At 44.0% G+C, this 22,589-nt stretch overlaps 1 protein-coding gene across 1 annotated transcript in view; it reads left to right on the forward strand.

The window, feature by feature from the left end:
- Positions 1-3,716: 3,716 nt before the first annotated feature.
- The window catches only part of LOC311102060 (uncharacterized protein), a gene marked incomplete at its 3' end in the record, with an annotated part of 55,916 nt that continues 37,043 nt past the window's right edge, over positions 3,717-22,589 (forward strand). The window contains exon 1 of the mRNA XM_084143277.1: positions 3,717-3,780. The remainder of the gene's footprint in view (positions 3,781-22,589) is intronic.

Consider the following 22,589-nt stretch of genomic DNA (forward strand, 5'->3'; position numbering starts at 1 on the left):
CTCGGCTATGTATGCCTCCATAGCCGCCGTCTCCTCTTGAGACAGAGGATACACATGGCTCCGCGGGAGTGCCACACCTGTCTGGAGGTTTATCGCACAATCTCCCTGTCTATAAGGTGGCAATCGCGTCGCCCTAGTCTTGCTGAACACGAGTGCCAAATCCTCATACTCAGGGGGAATGTGCATTGCGGGCACTTGGTTCGGACTCTCCACCGTGGTCGCCCCAACGGAAACACCTAAACATCGCCCAACACACTGGTCAGACCACTCCTTGAGAGCCCTTTGTTGCCACAAAATGGTGGGGTCATGGGTGATTAACCATGGGATACGCAGGAGAGTCGATCAGGTACAACTGAATGATCTCCTCATGACCCCCCTGCGTCTTCATCTTTAGTGGCGCTGTGACCTCCCTAATCAACCCAGATCCCAACGGGTGGCTATCTAGGGCATGGACAGGGAAGGGTGCATCAACGGGCAGGAGGGGAATCCCTAACTTAATACAACATTTCCGATCAATAAAATTCCCAGCTGCGCCTGAATCGACTAGCGCCTTATGCTGGGAATGAGATGCAACCTGAGGAAATACCACAGGTATACACAAGTGAACAACAGAGAGCTCTGGGTGAGTGGGGCGCCTACTCACCTGGAATGACTCCCCAGTGTGTGACCTGTTGCCCCGACTCCCTGGAGACCCTCCCCAGCACCTAGCCGCAGTGTGTCCTCCACGGCCACAGTTGGTGCAGGGGACGGCCCCCCTCGGGCTCTCTCTCCTCCTCTCTCTAGCGCCAGCACCCCCGAGCTCCATAGGGCTAGGCTCGGAGATGCTGGGGGATGGAATGGACGGCCCCAACTCGGGACGTCCGCGGGTGGCCAGCAGGGTATCCAGACGGATGGACATGTCCACCAGCTGGTCGAAGGATAGAGTGGTGTCCCTGCAGGCCAGCTCTCGTCGAACGTCCTCACGTAGGCTACACCGATAGTGGTCGATGAGGGCCCTCTCATTCCACCCCGCATCCACCGCTAGAGTCCGGAAATCCAGGGCGAACTCCTGTGTGCTCCTCTTCCCCTGTCGGAGGTGGAACATTCGCTCCCCCGCCACTTTACCCTCAGGAGGGTGATCGAACACAGCCCTGAAGCGGCGGGAGAACTCCGCATAGCTGATGGTGGCGGCGTCTATCTCCCTCCATGCATGCTGCATTCACAAATGACATGCTTCATTCAACTCCACAGGAATATGATTTTTATGAAAAGGCCAATGTGTGTTAATTTTCATTTAATATATGATTTGACACCAGTGTCAAAATGAACTAGAACCTTCTGTAACCACACCCAAATGGGCCAATTATTTCTAGTCCTCATTCAAATTCAACCAATCACTGAGTGTAAACAACAACCCAAACCATGCCCCTAGGAAAAATATATATTTAAACTGCCTAAAACTTTTCTGTATGCTGGAGGTAATTTACCTTACTCCATTTTTTTGTAGTCATGATTGACATGATCACCGCCTTTTTATTTGCTAGGTATTTAGATGTCGGCCCGGTATTTAGATGTCACATAACAAGCTATATTTAATCACAAATAAAAGAGCTGCCCAGTGACACGAGCCTACCAAACGAGCTAAACCACTTCTATGCTCGCTTCGAGGCAAGCAAAACTGAAGCATGCATGAGAGCATCAGCTGTTCCGGATGACTATGTGATCATGCTCTCCGTAGTCGATGTGAGTAAGACCTTTAAACAGGTCAACATTCACAAGGCCGCGGGGCCAAACGGATTACCAGGACGTGTACTCCGAGCATGTGCTGACCAACTGGAAAGTGTCTTCACTGACATTTTCAACCTGTCCCTGACTGAGTCTGTAATACCAACATGTTTCAAGCAGACCACCATAGTCCCTGTGCCCAAGAACACTAAGGTAACCTGCCTAAATGACTACCGACCCGTGGCACTCACGTCTGTAGCCATGAAGTGCTTTGAAAGGCTGGTCATGGCTCACATCAACACCATTATCTCAGAAACCCTAGACCCACTCCAATTTGCATACCGCCCCAACAGATCCACAGATTATGCAATCTCTATTGCACTCCACACTGCCCTTTCCCACCTGGGCAAGAGGAACACCTACGTGAGAATGCTATTCATTGACTACAGCTCAGCGTTCAACACCATAGTGCCCTCAAAGCTCATCACTAAGCTAAGGACCCTGGGACTAAACACCTTCCTCTGCAACTGGATCCTGGACTTGCTGATGAGCCGCCCCCAGGTGGTAAGGGTAGGTAACAACATATCTGCCACAATGATCCTCAACACGGGGGCCCCTCAGTGGTGCGTGCTCAGTCCCCTCCTGTACTCCATGTTCACCCATGACTGCATGGCCAGGCACGACTCCAACACCATCATTAAGTTTGCTTACGACACAACAGTGGTAGGCCTGATCACCGACAACGACGAGACAGCCTATAGGGAGGAGGTCAGAGACCTGGCCGTGTGTTGCCAGGATAACAACCTCTCCCTCAACGTGATCAAGACAAAGGAGATGATTGTGTACTACAGGAAAAGGAGGACCGAGCACGCCCCGATTCTCATCGACGGGGCTGTAGTGGAGCAGGTTGAGAGCTTCAAGTTCCTTGGTGTCCACATCACCAACAAACTATCATGGTCCAAACACACCAAGACAGTCGTGAAGAGGGCATGACAAAGCCTATTCCCCCTCAGGAGACTGAAAAGATTTGGCATGGGTCCTCAGATCCTCACAAAGTTCTACAGCTGCACCATTGAGAGCATCCTGACTGGTTGCATCACCGCCTGGTATGGCAACTGCTCGGCCTCCGACCGCAAGGCACTACAGAGGATAGTGTGTACGGCCCAGTACATCACTGGGGCCAAGCTTCCTGCCATCCAGGACCTCTATACCAGGTGGTGTCAGAGGAAGGCCCTAAAAATTGCCAAAGACTCCAGCCACCCTAGTCATAGACTGTTCTCTCAAGCCATAATACTCCTGAACAGCTAATCAAATGGCTACCCGGACTATTTTTCTATTTCTATTTTTCTTATTTTTCTATTTTTACTTAACACTTATTTTCTTAAAACTGCATTGTTGGTTAAGCATTTCACTGTAAGGTCTACACCTGTTGTATTCAGTGCATGTGACAAATAAAATTGGATTAGATTTCATTTTCATTTTCATCACTAAAGCAGCTCTGACTGAGGCAGAGGAGGATAGCCGTGTATTTGCCTGTAACTTCAGTATAGGGGTATGTCAATTCTATGGACACATACCATGTTATAGAATGCAGGTTTTATTATCCCCAATACCCTGGTTATTACCACAATCTCAGACATAAAATTCACATAGCATAACCTCAACCCAGTTAAAGTATGATGGTAAAACAAGTGATAATGTCTCCATTAGTTTCTAACAGTGGATATACGTTTATAAAGCTATAACAACAAATATGCATTACAAAACTGCACAGTTTCAATATGCTTTGTTTGCAGCCATATAATTATCGGTATGACAGAGCATTCATTTTTTATGTCTATGGTATAAACTGGATGATTGCCTGTTGAACAGGGATAAAGGAGTTACTATGATGGATAAACTGGCGCTCAAAATTCATGGAAGGTTGAGGGATTTTTTCGATTGAACGCACACACAACAAGGAATCTGAACAGGCGAACTCCACGGCCCTCTGTTTCCTGCCAGAGCTGGGTCCTGAATGGAAGCCCGTGCGAGGCTGTCCTGGAGACCCCGCGCTGCCTGCACCTCTCGTCTTGGGTGAGTTTGTGACAATGTAGCAATTTCTCTATTAATCAGAATAACTAGAATAAAGCTGCAACATTTGCATACTGCAAACCTTGCATCTGCCGTGATCAAAATGCCGTAGTCCTGCACGGCAGGACTCATTTTCCAACGAATTCCCAAGCATACCCCCTGGTCCAAGATTATTCCAACATTAACTCATATTTTGCTTGCAAGGAGCTAGCTACGCAATTGCGTTTTAAGGCAAACAAAATAATGTGTCATGCAAACTAAGGTGCAACGCTACCGTGCATTATAAATGTGTTGATACTAAAACCGCTTGTGAAGTGTTTTAAATGTCAAATTGTATACTACATCGGAATCAACACAAATGTTGATAGTCAGTTAGCTACCTAGCAGCTAATGCTAACGAAATGGAAACTGCACCAAAAGGTTCAAATAGTTAGCAAATTCAGACAATTACAGGCATCAAACGAACATGCGAATTATTTTAGAGGAAACTCTGTAGTTACAGGGAAAAACGACTATATTATCATGTAAATACATTAGATGCATTCAACACTAGTTAGTGTCCCTCCTTTCATATGCTGTGCACCGCTCTTCTCTGCCCTGCTGGCTGTGCAATGGCTACGACCGCTACCAACATCCTGGAGAGCCGCAAATGGCATTTAGTCTTTATATCGAGCTGCTTTTATTGGCGTAAATCAGCTGCTGTAGTGTCCGCCTACCTAAACTCAGAATCTGATCTAATCTTAGCTAGCTACTACTCAACTTCTTTTTGTCAATACTCGATAAGATCATAGTAGAGATTTAAAACCTAGTTGCTTTCAGCAACATCTTTGTACAGCTTGCTAGTTCCATCAATATTAGGCAACTCTGAATTTAGCTTCTATTCTTTGCTTGTATACATTTTTTTTATCTGGAAATTGAATTAAGATGGAGTGAGTGAAAACCGCGCGTTTTTACCCCAGAGTGTGGTTTCCTCAAAGCAGAGTATCACATTTCATTGTGATAAGGTTGTGGTGATATCACAGGCTGAGGTGTTATGTTAATGTCTCCTTAGTTTAGCCTACATATCATTTAGGGTTAGGGTTAGGGTTAGGTGTATCCTTAGTTTAGCCTACATATCATTTAGGGTTAGGGTTAGGTGGATCCTTAGTTTAGCCTACATATCATTTAGGGTTAGGGTTAGGTGGATCCTTAGTTTAGCCTACATATCATTTAGGGTTAGGGTTAGGGTTAGGTGGATCCTTAGTTTAGCCTACATATCATTTAGGGTTAGGGTTAGGGTTAGGGTTAGGTGTATCCTTAGTTTAGCCTACATATCATTTAGGGTTAGGGTTAGGGTTAGGTGTATCCTTAGTTTAGCCTACATATCATTTAGGGTTAGGGTTAGGTGGATCCTTAGTTTAGCCTACATATCATTTAGGGTTAGGGTTAGGGTTAGGGTTAGGTGGATCCTTAGTTTAGCCTACATATCATTTAGGGTTAGGGTTAGGGTTAGGGTTAGGTGGATCCTTAGTTTAGCCTACATATCATTTAGGGTTAGGGTTAGGGTTAGGTGGATCCTTAGTTTAGCCTACATATCATTTTGTTGTGATGCTCAGATTGTTTTGGAGATTTAATAGCAAGATGACTATTCATGACTATTCATGAGCATTGATTCAGATCACTGATAATCAAATTGTATTTATCAAATGCAGCGAATACAACTGGTGTAGACTTTACAGTGAAATGCTTGCTTACTAACCTTTCCCAATGCAGTGTTTAAAACATAATACAAATTAAATAGCAACTAACACAATGAATAAAATAAAATACACAATACACTAGAATGGTGCTATATACAGGGAGTACCAGTACCAGATCAATGTGGACCTATATACAGGGAGTACCAGTACCAGATCAATGTGGAGCTATATACAGGGAGTACCAGATCAATGTGGAGCTATATACAGGGAGTACCAGATCAATGTAGAGCTATATACAGGGAGTACCAGTACCAGATCAATGTGGATCTATATACAGGGAGTACCAGTACCAGATCAATGTGGAGCTATATACAGGGAGTACCAGTACCAGATCAATGTGGAGCTATATACAGGGAGTACCAGTACCAGATCAATGTGGAGCTATATACAGGGAGTACCAGCACCAGATCAATATGGAGCTATATACAGGGAGTACCAGTACCAGATCAATGTGGAGCTATATACAGGGAGTACCAGCACCAGATCAATATGGAGCTATATACAGGGAGTACCAGTACCAGATCAATGTGGAGCTATATACAGGGAGAACCAGTACCAGATCAATGTGGAGCTATATACAGGAAGTACCAGATCAATGTGGAGCTATATACAGGGAGTACCAGTACCAGATCAATGTGGAGCTATATACAGGGAGTACCAGATCAATGTGGAGCTATATACAGGAAGTACCAGTACCAGATCAATGTGGAGCTGTATACAGGGAGTACCAGTACCAGATCATTGTGCAGAGGTACTTGAGGTAGATGTGTACATTACCAGTCAAAAGTTTGGACACACCTACTCATTCAAGGGTTTTTCTTTATTTTTACGATTTTCTACATTGTAGAATAAAAGTGAAAACATCAAAACTATGAAATAACACCTATGGAATCATGTAGTAACCAGAAAAGAGTTAAACAAATCAAATATTTTATATTTTATGTTCTTCAAAGTAGCCACCCTTTGACTTGATGACAGCTTTGCACACTCTTGGCATTCTCTCAACCAGCTTCACCTGGAATGCTTTTCCAACAGTCTTGAAGGAGTTCCCACATATGCTGAGCACTTGTTGGCTGCTTTTCCTTCACTCTGCGGTCCGACTCATCCCAAACCATCTCAATTGGGTTGAGGTCGGGTGATTGTGGAGGCCAGGTCATCTGATGCAGCACTCCATCACTCTCCTTCTTGGTCAAATAGCTCTTACACAGCTTGGAGGTGTGTTGGGTCATTGTCTTGTTGAAAAACAAATAATAGTCCCACTAAGCCCAAACCAGATGGGATGGCGTATCGCTGCAGAATGCTGTGGTAGCCATGCTGGTTAAGTGTGCCTTGAATTCTAAAAGCACCGACAGTGTCACCAGCAAAGCACCACCACACCTCCTCCTCCATGCTTCACGGTGGGAACCATACATGAGGAGATCTCCTGAGTGGCGCAGTGGTCTAAGGCACTGCATCGCAGTGCTAACTGTGCCACTAGAGATCCTGGTTCGAATCCAGGCTCTGTCGCAGCCGGCCGCGACCGGGAGACTCATGGGCGGCGCACAATTGGCCCAGCGTCGTCCAGGGTAGGGGAGGGAATGGCCGGCAGGGATGTAGCTCAGTTGATAGAGCATGGCGTTTGCAACGCCAGGGTTGTGGGTTCGATTCCCACGGGGGGCCAGTATAAAAAATATATATATATGTATTCACTAACTGTAAGTCGCTCTGGATAAGAGCGTCTGCTAAATGACTTAAATGTAAATGTTAAATGTAAGGAGATCATCCGTTCACCTACTCTGCATCTCAAAAAGACACGGCAGTTGGAACCAAAAATCTCAAATTTGGACTCAACAGACCGAAGGACAGATTTCCACCAGTCTAATGTCCATTGCGCGTGTTTCTTGGCCCAAGCAAGTCTCTTCTTCTTATTGGTGTCCTTTAGTAGTGGTTTCTTTGCAGCAATTTGACCATGAAGGCCTGATTCACGCAGTCTCCTCTGAATAGTTGATGTTGAGATGTGTCTGTTACTTGAACTCTGTGAAGCATTTATTTGGGCTGCAATTTCAGAGGCTGGTAACTCTAATGAACTTATCCTCTGCAGCAGAGGTAACTCTGGGTCTTCCATTCCTGTGGCGGTCCTCATGAGATCCAGTTTCATCATAGCGCTTGATGGTTTTTGCGACTGTACTTGAAGAAACGTTTAAAGTTCTTGAAATGTTCCGTATTGACTGACCTTCAAGTAATGATGTCGTTTCTCTTTGCTTATTTGAGCTGTTCTTGCCATAATATGGACTTGGTCTTTTACCAGATAGGGCTATCTTCTGTATACCCCCCTACCTTGTCACAACACAACCGATTGGCTCAAATCATTAAGAAGGAAATAAATTCCACAAATTAACTTTTAACAAGGCACACCTGTTAATTAAAATGCATTCCAGGTGACTACCTCATGAAGCTGGTTGAGAGAATGCCAAGAGTGTGCAAAGCTGTCATCAAGGCAAAGGGTGGCTACTTTGAAGAATCTCAAATATAAAATATATAATTTAACACTTTTTTTTGGCTCCTACATGATTCCATATGTGTTATTTCATAGTTTTGATGTCTTCACTATTATGCTACAATGTAGAAAATCGTAACAATAAAGAAAAACCCTTAAATGAGTAGGTGTGTCCAAACTTTTGACTGGTACTGTATATTCAATGGTCTGTCCGTAATAAAGAGATGCTCTGCTTTTATGACACCACACTCCACAAAGCAAGTCCTGCAGGCTCTAGTTTTGTCTTATCTTGATTACTGTCCAGTCATATGGTCGAGTGCTGCAAAGAAAGACCTAGTTAAGCTGCAGCTGGCCCAGAACAGAGCGGCACGTCTTGCTCTTCATTGTAATCAGAGGGCTAATATTAATACTATGCATGCCAGTCTCTCTTGGTTAATACTATGCATGCCAGTCTCTCTTGGTTAATACTATGCATGCCAGTCTCTCTTGGTAAAGAGTTGAGGAAAGACTGACTGTGTTGGAAATTCCAAATTGTTTGCATAGGCCCTCTGTAGCTCAGTTGGTAGACCATGGCGTTTGCAACGCCAGGGTTGTGGGTTCGATTCCCACGGGGGGCCAGTATGAAAATGTATGCACTCACTAACTGTAAGTCACTCTGGATAAGAGCGTCTGCTAAATGACACAAAACATTTAATAATAATAATAATCTTTAAAAACTAGTCAACTTATACACAGCACTGATACACACACTTACTCCACCAGACATGCCACCAGGGGTCTTTTCACAATCCCCAGATCCAGAACAAATTCAAGGAAATGTACAGTATTATACCAGTATTATACAGAGACATGATTGCATGGAACTCCCATCTTATATAGCGCAAGTGAACAGCAAACCTGGTTTCAAAAAACAAATAAAGCAACACCTCACCGTACAACGCATCTCCCCCATGTGACCTACTTGTTGTGTGTATGTTCTGACATGTATGTGGAACTGATATATACACACACACACACTACATGTTCCCTTTAATGTTTTTAAATATATGTAAATTGTAAAGTATTTTGTCTGTAATGTCTTTTTGGTTATGTGTCGGACCCCAGTAAGACTAGCTGTCGGCTAATGGGGATCCTAATAAACCAAAGTCCATGGTTTTGGTTTGGATACATTCTTAGTCACTGTGGAGATGACATAGTCTATGCACTTATTGATGAAGCCTGTGACTGTTGTGGTAAACTCCTCAATGTAATCGGATGAGTCCCGGAACATAAACCTGTCTTTACTAGCAAAACAGTCTTGTAGCCTCACGTCACTTTTGTATTGAGGTCATCACTGGTACTTCCTGTTTGTAAACAGAAAGCAGGAGGCTATGTATGTCATTCGCCCTGATGGTCTGTGAGAAAAGTTAATTCAATCTGGAAAGTTTCAATTTCCCCTGTCCTGTCAATATTTCAAACTGGTTGTTGTTTCTTCAGGTGATTTTAGTGAAGCTTTGCATACTAGCCATGTTTTCCAAATGCTGTGTTCTGCTCAGATCCGTGGTGGGCAATTTTGATTAGATTGTATGGTTACAGATTAATTTCTCTAGGAAAATAATGTTCTAATGTTGAAAACACAGTTTGCTTCCTGTTGTCACCCAGATTCGAATTTAGTTTTTTCCCCAAGCTATATCACACAGTATTTTACATAATGTACGTCATCATGATGTTAAAGGCCGTTGATGTTTAGTCTGATTCATGTTTTATTTTTTGGAAAATCAAGTACCGCGGTATCGTGATGCTGTGATAAGGTTCAGGACGCAGTGACGAACATGTAGCCTATGACCTTGGTGGAAGTCTGTTCTTTCGGCCAGAACAGAAAATGGAGAAAGATACCACAACTTCCCCCTAAACGATTATCACACTTTCAGTGCAGCCAGTTGGGTTGCCTGTGGAGGAACAGGTTTCAGTTTTCCTAGAGTCGGAGAGCCACCGCCACAGCATGTGACATCATAGACGCTGACTATCTTTAGTGCCTATTGAAAATATTATCTTCTGGCCGGGGGAGTTTTGTTAAGAGCCCCGACGCTCATTCTGAACGTTAAAACGCGGTACAGTTTTGGAAACATAAGGAATGTATCTTTCATATCAACAAAATAATAATAATATGCCATTTAGCAGACGCTTTTATCCAAAGCGACTTACAGTCATGTGTGCTTAACAGTACAGTAAATGAATACACACCTTTATAAGGTTTGGGTTTGGGTTAGGGTTAGGGTTATACACTACCAGTCAAAGGGTTAGGGTTAGGGTTAGGGTTATACACTACCAGTCAAAGGTTTGGACACACCTACATCCACCTCAGTGGATCAGACCTCAAACCACAGTTTCACCAGTTCACTGCTGTGGTCAGTACATCTATTATATATGATACACTACCAGTCAAAGGTTTGGACACACCTACTCATTCCAGGGTTTTTCTTTATTTTTACTATGTTCTACATTGTAGAATAATAGTGAAGACATCAAAACTATGAAATAACACATATGGAGTCATGTAGTAACCAAAAAAGTGTTAAACAAATCGAAATATATTTTATATTTGAGATTCTTCAAATAGCCACTCTTTGCCTTGATGACAGCTTTGCACACTCTTGGCATTCTCTCAACCAGCTTCATGAGGTAGTCACCTGGAATGCATTTCAATTAACAGGTGTGCCTTCTTAAAAGTTAATTTGTGGAATTTCTTTCCTTCTTAATGCATTTGAGCCTGTCAGTTGTGTTGTGACATGGTAGGGGTGGTATACAGAAGATAGCCCTATCTGGTAAAAGACCAAGTCCATATTATGGCAAGAACAGCTCAAATAAGAAAAGAGAAACGACAGTCCATCATTACTTTAAAACAAGAAGGTCAGTCAAAATTCAAGGACTTTGAAAGTTTCTTCAAGTGCAGTCGCAAAAACCATCAAGTGCTATGATGAAACTGGCTCTCTTGAGGACCGCCACAGGAATGGAAGACCCAGAGTTTCCTCTGCTGCACAGGATAAGTTCATTAGAGTTAACAGCCTCAGAAATTGCAGCCCAAATAAATGCTTCACAGAGTTCAAATAACAGACACATCTCAACATCAACTGTTCAGAGGAGACTGAATCAGGCCTTCATGGTCTAATTGCTGCAAAGAAACCACTACTAAAGGACACCAATAAGAAGAAGAGACTTGCTTGGGCCAAGAAACACAAGCAATGGACATTAGACCAGTGGAAATTTGTCCTTTGGTCTGGAGTCCAAATTGGAGATTTTTGGTTCCAACCGCTGTGTCTTTGTGAGACGCATAGTAGGTGAACGGATGATATCCGCATGTGTATTTCCCACCGTGAAGCATGGAGGAGGAGGTGTTATGGTGTGATGGTGCTTTGCTGGTGACACTGTCTGTGATTTATTTAGAATTCAAGGCACACTTAACCAACATGGCTACCACAGCATTCTGCAGCAATACGCCATCCCATCTGGGTTGGGCTTAGTGGGACTAGCATTTTATTTTCAACAGAACAATGACCCAACACACCTCCAGGCTGTGTAAGGGCTATTTTACCAAGAAGGAGAGTGATGGAGTGCTGCATCAGATGACCTGGCCTCCACAATCCCCCGACCTCAACCAAATTGAGATGGTTTGGGATGAGTCGGACCGCAGAGTGAAGGAAAAGCAGCCAACAAGTGCTCAGCATACAATGCCTTGCAAAAGTAATCACCCCCCTTGGCGTTTTTCCTATTTTGTTGCATTACAACCTGTAATTTAAATTGATTTTTATTTGGATTTCATGTAATGGACATACACAAAATAGTCCAAATTGGTGAAGTGAAATAAAAAAAAATACTTGTTTCAAAAAATTATACAAAATAAATTACGGAAAAGTGGTGCGTGCATATGTATTCACCCCCTTTGCTATGAAGCCCCTAAATAAGATCTGGTGCAACCAATTACCTTAAGAAGTCACATCATTAGTTAGATTGCACACAGGTCGACTTTATTTACGTGCCACATGATCTCAGTATATATACACCTGTTCTGAAAGGCCCCAGAGTCTGCAACACCACTAAGCAAGGGGCAATCGGCACCATGAAAACCAAGGAGTTCTCCAAACAGGTTAGGGACAAAGTTGTGGAGAAGTACAGATCAGGGTTGGGTTATAAAAAAATATCTGAAACTTTGAACATCCCACGGAGCACCATTAAATCCATTATTACAAAATTTGAAAGAATATGGCACCACAACAAACCTTCCAAGAGAGGGCCGCCCACCAAAACTCACCGACCAAGCAATGAGTGCATTAAAGAGACCAAAGATAACCCTGAAGCGGAGATTGGAGTATCTGTCCATAGGACCACTTTAAGCCGTACACTCCACAGAGCTGGGCTTTACGGAAGAGTGGCCAGAAAAAAGCCATTGCTTAAAGAAAGAAATAAGCAAACACGTTTGGTCAGATGAGACTAAAATTGAGCTTTTTGGCCATCAAGGAAAACGCAATGTCTGGCGCAAACCCAACACCTCTCATCACCCCGAGAACTGGGAAACTGGTCAGAATTGAAGGAATGATGGATGGCTCTAAATACAGGGAAATTCTTGAGGGAAACCTGTTTCTTCCAGAGATTTGAGACTGTGATGGAGGTTCACCTTCCAGCAGGACAATGATCCTAAGCATTCTGCTAAAACAACACTTGAGTGGTTTAAGGGGAAACATTTAAATGTCTTGGAATGGCCTAGTCAAAGCCCAGACCTCAATCCAATTGAGAATCTGTGGTATGACTTAAAGATTGCTGTACACCAGCGGAACCCATCCAACTTGAAGGAGCTGGAGCAGTTTTGCCTTGAAGAATGGGGCAAATATCGTGTGTGTGTGTGTGTGTATATATATATATATATACACACACACACACACACACACACACACACACACACACACACACACGGGAAAAAAGTATTTGATCCCCTGCTGAATTTGTATGTTTGCCCACTGACAAAGACATGATCAGTCTATAATTTTTATGGTAGGTTTATTTGAGCAGTGAGAGACAGAATAACAAAAAAAAAATCAAGAAAAACGCATGTCAAAAATGTTATAAATTGATTTGCATTTTATTAAGGGAAATAAGTATTTGACCCCCTCTCAATCAGAAAGATTTCTGGCTCCCAGGTGTCTTTTATAAAGGTAACTAGCTGAGATTAGGAGCACACTCTTAAAGGGAGTGCTCCTAATCTCAGTTTGTTACCTGTATAAAAGACACCTGTCCACAGAAGCAATCAATCAATCAGATTCCAAACTCTCCACCATGGCCAAGACCAAAGAGCTCTCCAAGGATGTCAGGGACAAGATTGTAGACCTACACAAGGCTGGAATGGGCTACAAGACCATCGCCAAGCAGCTTGGTGAGAAGGTGACAACAGTTGGTGCGATTATTCGCAAATGGAAGAAACACAAAAGAACTGTCAATCTCCCTCGGCCTGGGGCTCCATGCAAGATCTCACCTTGTGGAGTTGCAATGATCTTGAGAGCCGGTGAAGAATCAGCCCAGAACTACACGGGAGGATCTTGTCAATGATCTCAAGGCAGCTGGGACCATAGTCACCAAGAAAACAATTGGTAACACACTACGCCGTGAAGGACTGAAATCCCGCAGCGCCCGCAAGGTCCCCCTGCTCAAGAAAGCACATATACATGCCCGTTTGAAGTTTGCCAATGAACATCTGAATGATTCAGAGAAGAACTGGATGAAAGTGTTGTGGTCAGATGAGACCAAAAATTGAGATCTTTGGCATCAACTCAACTCGCCGTGTTTGGAGGAGGAGAAGTGCTGCCTATGACCCCAAGAACACCATCCCCACTGTCAAACATGGAGGTGGAAACATTATGCTTTGGGGGTGTTTTTTTGCTAAGGGGACAGGACAACTTCACCGCATCAAAGGGACGATGGACAGGGCCATGTACCGTCAAATCTTGGGTAAGAACCTCCTTCCCTCAGCCAGGGCATTGAAAATAGGTTGTGGATGGGTATTCCATGGCAATGACCCAAAACATACGGCCGAGGCAACAAAGGAGTGGCTCAAGAAGAAGCACATTAAGGTCCTGGAGTGGCCTAGCCAGTCTCCAGACCTTAATCCCATAGAAAATCTGTGGAGGGAGCTGAAGGTTCGAGTTGCCAAACGTCAGCCTCGAAACCTTAATGACTTGGAGAAGATCTGCAAAGAGGAGTGGGACAAAATCCCTCCTGAGATGTGTGCAAACCTGGTGGCCAACTTCAAGAAACGTCTGACCTCTGTGATTGCCAACAAGGGTTTTGCCACCAAGTACTATGTCATGATTTGCAGAGGGGTCAAATACTTATTTCCCTCATTAAAATGCAAATCAATTTATAACATTTTTGACATGCGTTTTTTCTGGATTTTTTTATTGTTATTCTGTCTCTCACTGTTCAAATAAACCTACCATTACAATTATAGACTGATCATGTCTTTGTCAGTGGGCAAAGAAATGTATATGTACAGTCGTGGTCAAAAGTTTTGAGCATGACACAAATATTAATTTTCACAAAGTCTGCTGCCTCAGTTTTGATGATGGCAATTTGCATATACTCCAGAATGTTATGAAGAGTGATCAGATGAATTGCAATTCATTGCAAATTGCAACACTCTCACCTGTGTTGTGAAAAGGTGTCAGGGCGCCCAAGAAAGTCCAGCAAGCGCCAGGACCGTCTCCTAAAGTTGATTCAGCTGCGGGATCGGGGCACCACCAGTGCAGAGCTTGCTCAGGAATGGCAGCAGGCAGGTGTGAGTACATCTGCACGCACAGTAAGGCAAAGACTTTTGGAGGATGGCCTGGTGTCAAGAAGGGCAGTAAAGAAGCCACTTGAGCTCTCCAGGAAAAACATCAGGGACAGACTGATATTCTGCAAAAGGTACAGGGATTGGACTGCTGAGGACTGGGGTAAAGTCATTTTCTCTGAATACCCTTTCCGATTGTTTGTTGCATCAGGAAAACACCTTGTCCGGAGAAGACAAGGTGAGCGCTACCATCAGTCCTGTGTCATGCCAACAGTAAAGCATCCTGAGACCATTCATGTGTGGGGTTGCTTCTCAGCCAAGAGAGTGGGCTCACTCACAATTTTGCCTAAGAACACAGCCATGAATAAAGAATGGTACCAACACATCCTCCGAGAGCAACTTCTCCCAACCATCCAAGAACAGTTTGGTGACGACCAATGCCTTTTCCAGCATGATGGAGCACCTTGCCATAAGGCAAAAGTGATAACTAAGTGGCTCTGGGAACAAAACATCTACATTTTGGGTCCATGGCCAGGATACTCCCCAGACCTTAATCCCATTGAGAACTTGTGGTCATTCCTCAAGAGGCGGGTGGACAAACAAACAACCAACAAATTCTGACAAACTCCAAACATTGACTATGCAAGAATGGGCTGCCATCCGTCAGGATGTGGTCCAGAAGTTAATTGACAGCATGCCAGGGCAGATTGCAGATGTCTTGAAAAAGAAGGGTCAACACTGCAAATATTGACTCTTTGCATAAACTTAATGTAATTGTCAATAAAAGCATTTGACACTTATGGAATGCTTGTAATTATACTTCAGTATACCATAGTAACATCTGACAAAAATATCTCATAACACTGAAGCTGCGAACTTTGTGAAGACCAATACTTGTGTAATTCACAAAACGTTTGACCACGACTGTATAAATATATATATATATATAACTCAGCAAAAAAAGAAACTTCTCTTTTTCAGGACCCTCTCTTTCAAAGATAATTTGTAAAAATCCAAATAACTTCACAGATCTTCATTGTAAAGGGTTTAAACACTGTTTCCCATGCTGGTTCAATGAACCATAAACAATGAATGAACATGCACCTGTGGAACGGTCGTTAAGACACTAACATCTTACAGACTGTAGGTAATTAAGGTCACAGTTATGGAGAAACTTAGTTTACACTAAAGAGGTCTTTCTACTGACTCTGAAAAACAACAAAAGCAAGATGCCCAGGGTCCCTGCTCATCTGCGTGAACGTGCCTTAAGCATGCTGCAAGGAGGCATGAGGACTGCAGATTTGGCCAGGGCAATAAATTGCAATGTCCGTGAGACGCCTAAGACAGCGCTACAGGGAGACAGGACGGACAGCTGATCGTCCTTGCGGTGGCAGACCACGTGTAACAACACCTGCACAGGATCGGTACATCCGAACATCACACCTGCGGGACAGGTACAGGATGTCAACAACAACTGCCCGAGTTACACCAGGAACGCACAATCCCTCCATCAGTGCTCAGACTGTCCGCAATAGGCTGAGAGAGGCTGGACTGAGGGCTTCCAGACATCACCGGCAACAACGTCGCCTATGGGCACAAACCCACCGTCGCTGGACCAGACAGGATTGGCAAAAAGTGCTCTTCACTGACGAGTCGCTGTTTTGTCTCACCAGGTCTGATAGTCGGATTCGAGTTTATCGTCGAAGGAATGAGCAATACACCGAGGCCTGGACTCTGGAGCGGGATCGATTTGGAGGTGGAGGGTCCATCATGGTCTGGGGCGGTGTGTCACAGCATCATCGGACTGAGCTTGATGTCATTGCAGGTAATCTCAACGCTGTGCGTTACCGGGAAGACATCCTCCTCCTTCGTGGTACCCTTCCTGCAGGCTCATCCTGACATGACCCTCCAGCATGACAATGCCACCAGCCATACTGCTCGTTCTTTGCGTGATTTCCTGCAAGACAGGAATGTCAGTGTTTTGCCATGGCCAGCGAACAGCCCGGATCTCAATCCCATTGACCATGTCTGGGACCTGTTGGATCGGAGGGTGTGGGCTAGGGCCATTCCCCCCCAGAAATGTATGGGAACTTGCAGGTGCCTTGGTGGAAGAGTGGGGTAACATCTCACAGCAAGAACTGGCAAATCTGGTGCAGTCCATGAGGAGGAGATGCACTGCAGTACTTAATGCAGCTGGTGGCCACACCAGATACTGACTGTTACTTTTGATTTTGACCCCCCCTTTGTTCAGGGACACTCTCAAACTGCTTCAAATAGCTCCTTTGTTCCACACGTACACGCGGAGACCGGCTCAATCGGTGCCTCCAGTGATGCTATCGCTTTCAATATTTTTTCTTTTTTTCTTTTTTGTTGTTGGGGGCAATGGATCAGCTTAATATTGCAGATAGATTGTATCTTTTATCAATGTAATTGTCTGCATCACTTCCAATCCCCCATGTTTTTTTATATATATATATATACTCCCCTTTATTACTTTTCAACCCCACCATCCTTTCCCTACTTGGAGTAAATTAGTGAACAACAATGACCAGGCCTTTACTTCCGGTCTATACTTACTATCTACACCTTATGGACAGAGTTAATTTTACAATAATTCTATTATATATATATATATATATATATATACATATACTACTTCCAGCTTATACTTACTATCTACATTTTATGGACACAGTCAATTTTACAATAATTATATTTTATTTGTTTTGCTCCTGAACTTCTTCTACTCTCAACCTCTCCGATCATTTTCATGATGTCCATCCGGTTTGCTTCTACTAAATACTTTTTTTCCCCACTGTAGGATTTCTATTTGCCATATATATTTCAACCGTACTGTGATGTTTTACAAAAGTTCTGTACCTTTCAATTCTCATTGCTTCTACAGATTGTGAATTAGAAATAAACATTTTTGCTAAAAGTATTATTATATTATTGATTGATTGACTATGACTTTTCAGATCACCCAGTAATGCTATCTGCAAGGTTAGCTCCAGGTAGATATTGCAATCCTTTAGCCATTCCTGGACCTGTGTCCAAAAACAAGCTACAAATGGACAGAACCAAAACAAATGATCTAATGATTCTGTCTCTTCACAGCGCTTAGGTTTACCTCCACTGTACTCATATCCTTCCATATCCTTGTCTGTACATAATGCCCTGAATCTATTTTACAACGCCTGGAAATCTGCCCCCTTTATTCTCTGAACCCAACGCACTAGAAGACCAGTTCTTAAAGCCTTTAGCCGTATCCTTATTCTAGTCCTCCTCTGTTCCTCTGGTGATGTAGAGGTTAACCCAGGCCCTGCAGCCCCCAGTATCACTCCTACTCCCCAGGAGGTATCATTTGTTGACTTCTGTAACTGTAAAAGCATTGGTTTTCTGCATGTTAACATCAGAAGCCTCCTTCCTAAGTTTGAGTTATTCACTGCCAACCCTGATGTTCTAGCAGTGTCTGAATCCTGGCTTAGGAAGGCCACCAAAAATTCAGAGATGTCCATCTCCAACTACAACATTTTCCGTCTAGATAGAACTGCCAAAGGGGGTGGAGTTAGCCTGCAGAGCTCTATCATACTATCCAGGTCTGTGCCCAAACAGTTTGAGCTCCTACTTCTAAAAATGCACCTTTCCAGAAATAAGTCTCTCACTGTTGCCGCTTGCTACAGACCCCCCTCAGCCCCCAGCTGTGCCCTGGACACCATATGTGAATTGATTGCCCCCCATATATCCTCAGAGTTCGTACTGCTTGGTGACCTAAACTGGGATATGCTTAACACCCCGGCCATCCTACAATCCAAACTAGATGCCCTCAATCTCACACAAATTATCAAGGAACCTACCAGGTACAACCCTAAATCCGTTAACATGGGCACCCTGATTGATATCATCCTGACTAACTTACCCTCTAAATACACCTCCGCTGTCTTCAACCAGGATCTCAGCGATCACTGCCTTATTGCCTGCGTCCGTAACGGGTCCGCGGTCAAACGACCACCCCTCATCACTGTCAAACGCTCCCTAAAACACTTTAGGCTAGGAAACACTATCACCACCGATAAATCTACAATAATCGAGAATTTCAACAAGCATTTTGCTACGGCTGGCCATGCTTTCCACCTGGCTACCCCTACCCCGGCCACCAGCTCTGCACCCTCTGCTGCAACTTGCCCATGCCCCCCCGCTTCTCCTTCACACAAATTCAGACAGCTGATGTTCTGAAAGAGATGCAGAATCTGGACCCCTACAAATCATCTGGGCTAGACAATCTGTACCCTTTCTTTCTAAAATTAGCCGCCGAAATTGTCGCAACCCCTATTACTAGCCTGTTCAACCTCTCTTTCGTAAACATCTGAGATCCCCAGAGATTGGAAAGCTGCCAAAGGGGTGACACTCTAGATCCAAACTGTTACAGACCTATATCCATCCTGCCCTGCCTTTCGAAAGTTTTTGAAAGCCAAGTTAACAAACAGATAACCGACCATTTAGAATCCCACCGTACCTTCTCCGCTATGCAATCTGGTTTCCGAGCTGGTCATGGGTGCACCTCAGCCACGCTCAAGGTCCTAAACGATATAATAACCGCGATCGATAAAAGACAGTACTGTGCAGCCGTCTTCATCGACCTGGCCAAGGCTTTCGACACTGTCATCCACCGCATTCTTATTGGCAGACTAAATAGCCTTGGTTTCTCAAATGACTGCCTCGCCTGGTTCACCAACTACTTCTCAGATAGAGTTCAATGTGTCAAATCGGAGGGCCTGTTGTCTGGACCTATGGCAGTCTCTATGGGGGTGCCACAGGGTTCAATTCTTGGGCCGACTCTTTTCTCTGTGTATATCAATGATGTCGCTCTTGCTTCTGGTGACTCTCAGATCCACCTATACGCAGACGACACCATTTTGTATACATCTGGCCCTTCATTGGACACTGTTAACAAACCTCCAAACGAGCTTCAATGCCATACAACACTCCTTCCGTAGCCTCCAACTGCTCTTAAATACTAGTAAAACGAAATGCATGCTCTTCAATGGAACGCTGCTGGCACCCGCCCACACGACTAGAATCACTACTCTCGATGGGTCTGACCTAGAGTATGTGGACAACTACAAATACCTAGGTGTCTGGTTAGACTGTAAACTCTCCTTCCAGACTCACATTAAGCATCTCCAATCCCAAGTTAAATCTAGAATCGGCTTCCTATTTCGCAACAAAGCCTCCTTCACTCATGCTGCCAAACATGCCCTCGTAAAACTGACTATCCTACCGATCCTTGACTTCGGCGATGTCATTTACAAAATAGCCTCCAACACTCTACTCAGCAAATTGGATGTAGTCTATCACAGTGCCATCCGTTTTATCACCAAAGCCCCATATACTACCCACCACTGTGACCTGTACGCTCTTGTTGGCTGGTGCTCTCTACATATTAGTCGCCAAACCCACTGGCTCCAGGCCATCTATAAATCACTGCTAGGCAAATCCCCGCCTTATTTTAGCTCATTGGTCACCATAGCAGCACCCACCCGTAGTATGCGCTCCAGCAGGTATATCTCACTGGTCATCCCCAAAGCCAACACCTCCTTTGGCCGCCATTCCTTCCAGTTCTCTGCTGCCAATGACTGGAACGGACTGCAAAAATCTCTGAAGCTGGAGACTCTTATCTCCCTCATTAACTTTAAGCATCAGTTGTCAGAGCAGCTTACCGATCACTGTACCTGTACACAGCCCATCTGAAATTAGCCCACCCAACTACCTCATCCCCATATTGTTATTTATTTTGCTCATTTGCTGCACCCCAGTATCTCTATTTGCACATCATCTCTTGCACATCTATTCATTCCAGCGTTAATACTAAATTGTAATTATTTTGCACTATGGCCTATTTATTGCCTTACCTCCATAACTTGCTACATTTGCACACACTGTATATATATTTTCTGTTGTATTTTTTGACTTTATGTTTTATTTACCCCATATGTAACTCTGTGTTGTTGTTTTTATCGCACTGCTTTGCTTTATCTTGGCCAGGTCGCAGTTGTAAATGAGAACTTGTTCTCAACTGGCTTACCTGGTTAAATAAAGGTTAAATAAATATAGTCACATGTCTGTGGAACTTGTTCAGTTTATGTATTTTTATGTCTGTTGTTGAATCTTATTTTCATACAAATATTTACACGTTAAGTTTGCTGAAAATAAACGCAGTTGACAGTGAGAGGATGTTTCTTATTTTGCGGTGTTTATATATACAGTGGGGAGAACAAGTATTTGATACACTGCCGATTTTGCAGGTTTTCCTACTTTCAAAGCATGTAGAGGTCTGTAATTTTTATCATAGGTACACTTCAACTGTGAGAGACGGAATCTAAAACAAAAATCCAGAAAATCACATTGTATGATTTTTAAGTAAACAATTAGCATTGTATTGCATGACATAAGTATTTGATACATCAGAAAAGCAGAACTTAATATTTGGTACATAAACCTTTGTTTGCAATTACAGAGATCATACGTTTCCTGTAGGTCTTGGCCAGGTTTGCACACACTGCAGCAGGGATTTTGGCCCACTCCTCCATACAGACCTTCTCCAGATCCTTCAGGTTTCGGGGCTGTCGCTGGGCAATAGGGACTTTCAGCTCCCTCCAAAGATTTTCTATTGGGTTCAGGTCAAGAGACTGGCTAGGCCACTCCAGGACCTTGAGATGCTTCTTACGGAGTCACTCCTTAGTTGCCCTGGCTGTGTGTCATGCTGGAAGACCCAGCCACGACCCATCTTCAATGCTCTTACTGAGGGAAGGAGGTTGTTGGCCAAGATCTCGTGATACATGGCCCCATCCATCCTCCCCTCAATACGGTGCAGTCGTCCTGTCCCCTTTGCAGAAAAGCATCCCCAAAGAATGATGTTTCCACCTCCATGCTTCACGGTTGGGATGGTGTTCTTGAGGTTGTACTCATCCTTCTTCTTCCTCCAAACACGGCGAGTGGAGTTTAGACCAAAAAGCTCTATTTTTGTCTCATCAGACCACATGACCATCTCCCATTCCTCCTCTGGATCATCCAGATGGTCATTGGCAAACTTCAGACGGGCCTGGACATGCGCTGGCTTGAGCAGGGGGACCTTGCGTGCGCTGCAGGATTTTAATCCATGACGGCGTAGTGTGTTACTAATGGTTTTCTTTGAGACTGTGGTCCCAGCTCTCTTCAGGTCATTGACCAGGTCATTGACCAGGTCCTGCCGTGTAGTTCTGGGGTGATCCGTCACCTTCCTCATGATCATTGATGCCCCACGAGGTGAGATCTTGCATGGAGCCCCAGACCGAGGGTGATTGACCGTCATCTTGAACTTCTTCCATTTTATAATAATTGCGCCAACAGTTGTTGCCTTCTCACCAAGCTGCTTGCCTATTGTCCTGTAGCCCATCCCAGCCTTGTGCAGGTCTACAATTTTATCCCTGATGTCCTTACACAGCTCTCTGGTCTTGGCCATTGTGGAGAGGTTGGAGTCTGTTTGATTGAGTGTGTGGACAGGTGTCTTTTATACAGGTAACGAGTTCAAACAGGTGTAGTTAATACAGGTAATGAGTGGAGAACAGGAGGGCTTCTTAAAGAAAAACTAACAGGTCTGTGAGAGCCGGAATTCTTACTGGTTGGTAGGTGATCAAATACTTATGTCATGCAAATTAATTACTTAGAAATCATACAATGTGATTTTCTGGATTTTTGTTTTAGATTCCGTCTCTCACAGTTGAAGTGTATCTATGATAAAAATGACAGACCTCTACATGCT

The sequence above is a fragment of the Coregonus lavaretus genome (assembly GCF_964263955.1).
Source record: "Coregonus lavaretus genome assembly, chromosome: 26".
Taxonomy (NCBI): Eukaryota; Metazoa; Chordata; class Actinopteri; order Salmoniformes; family Salmonidae; genus Coregonus; species Coregonus lavaretus.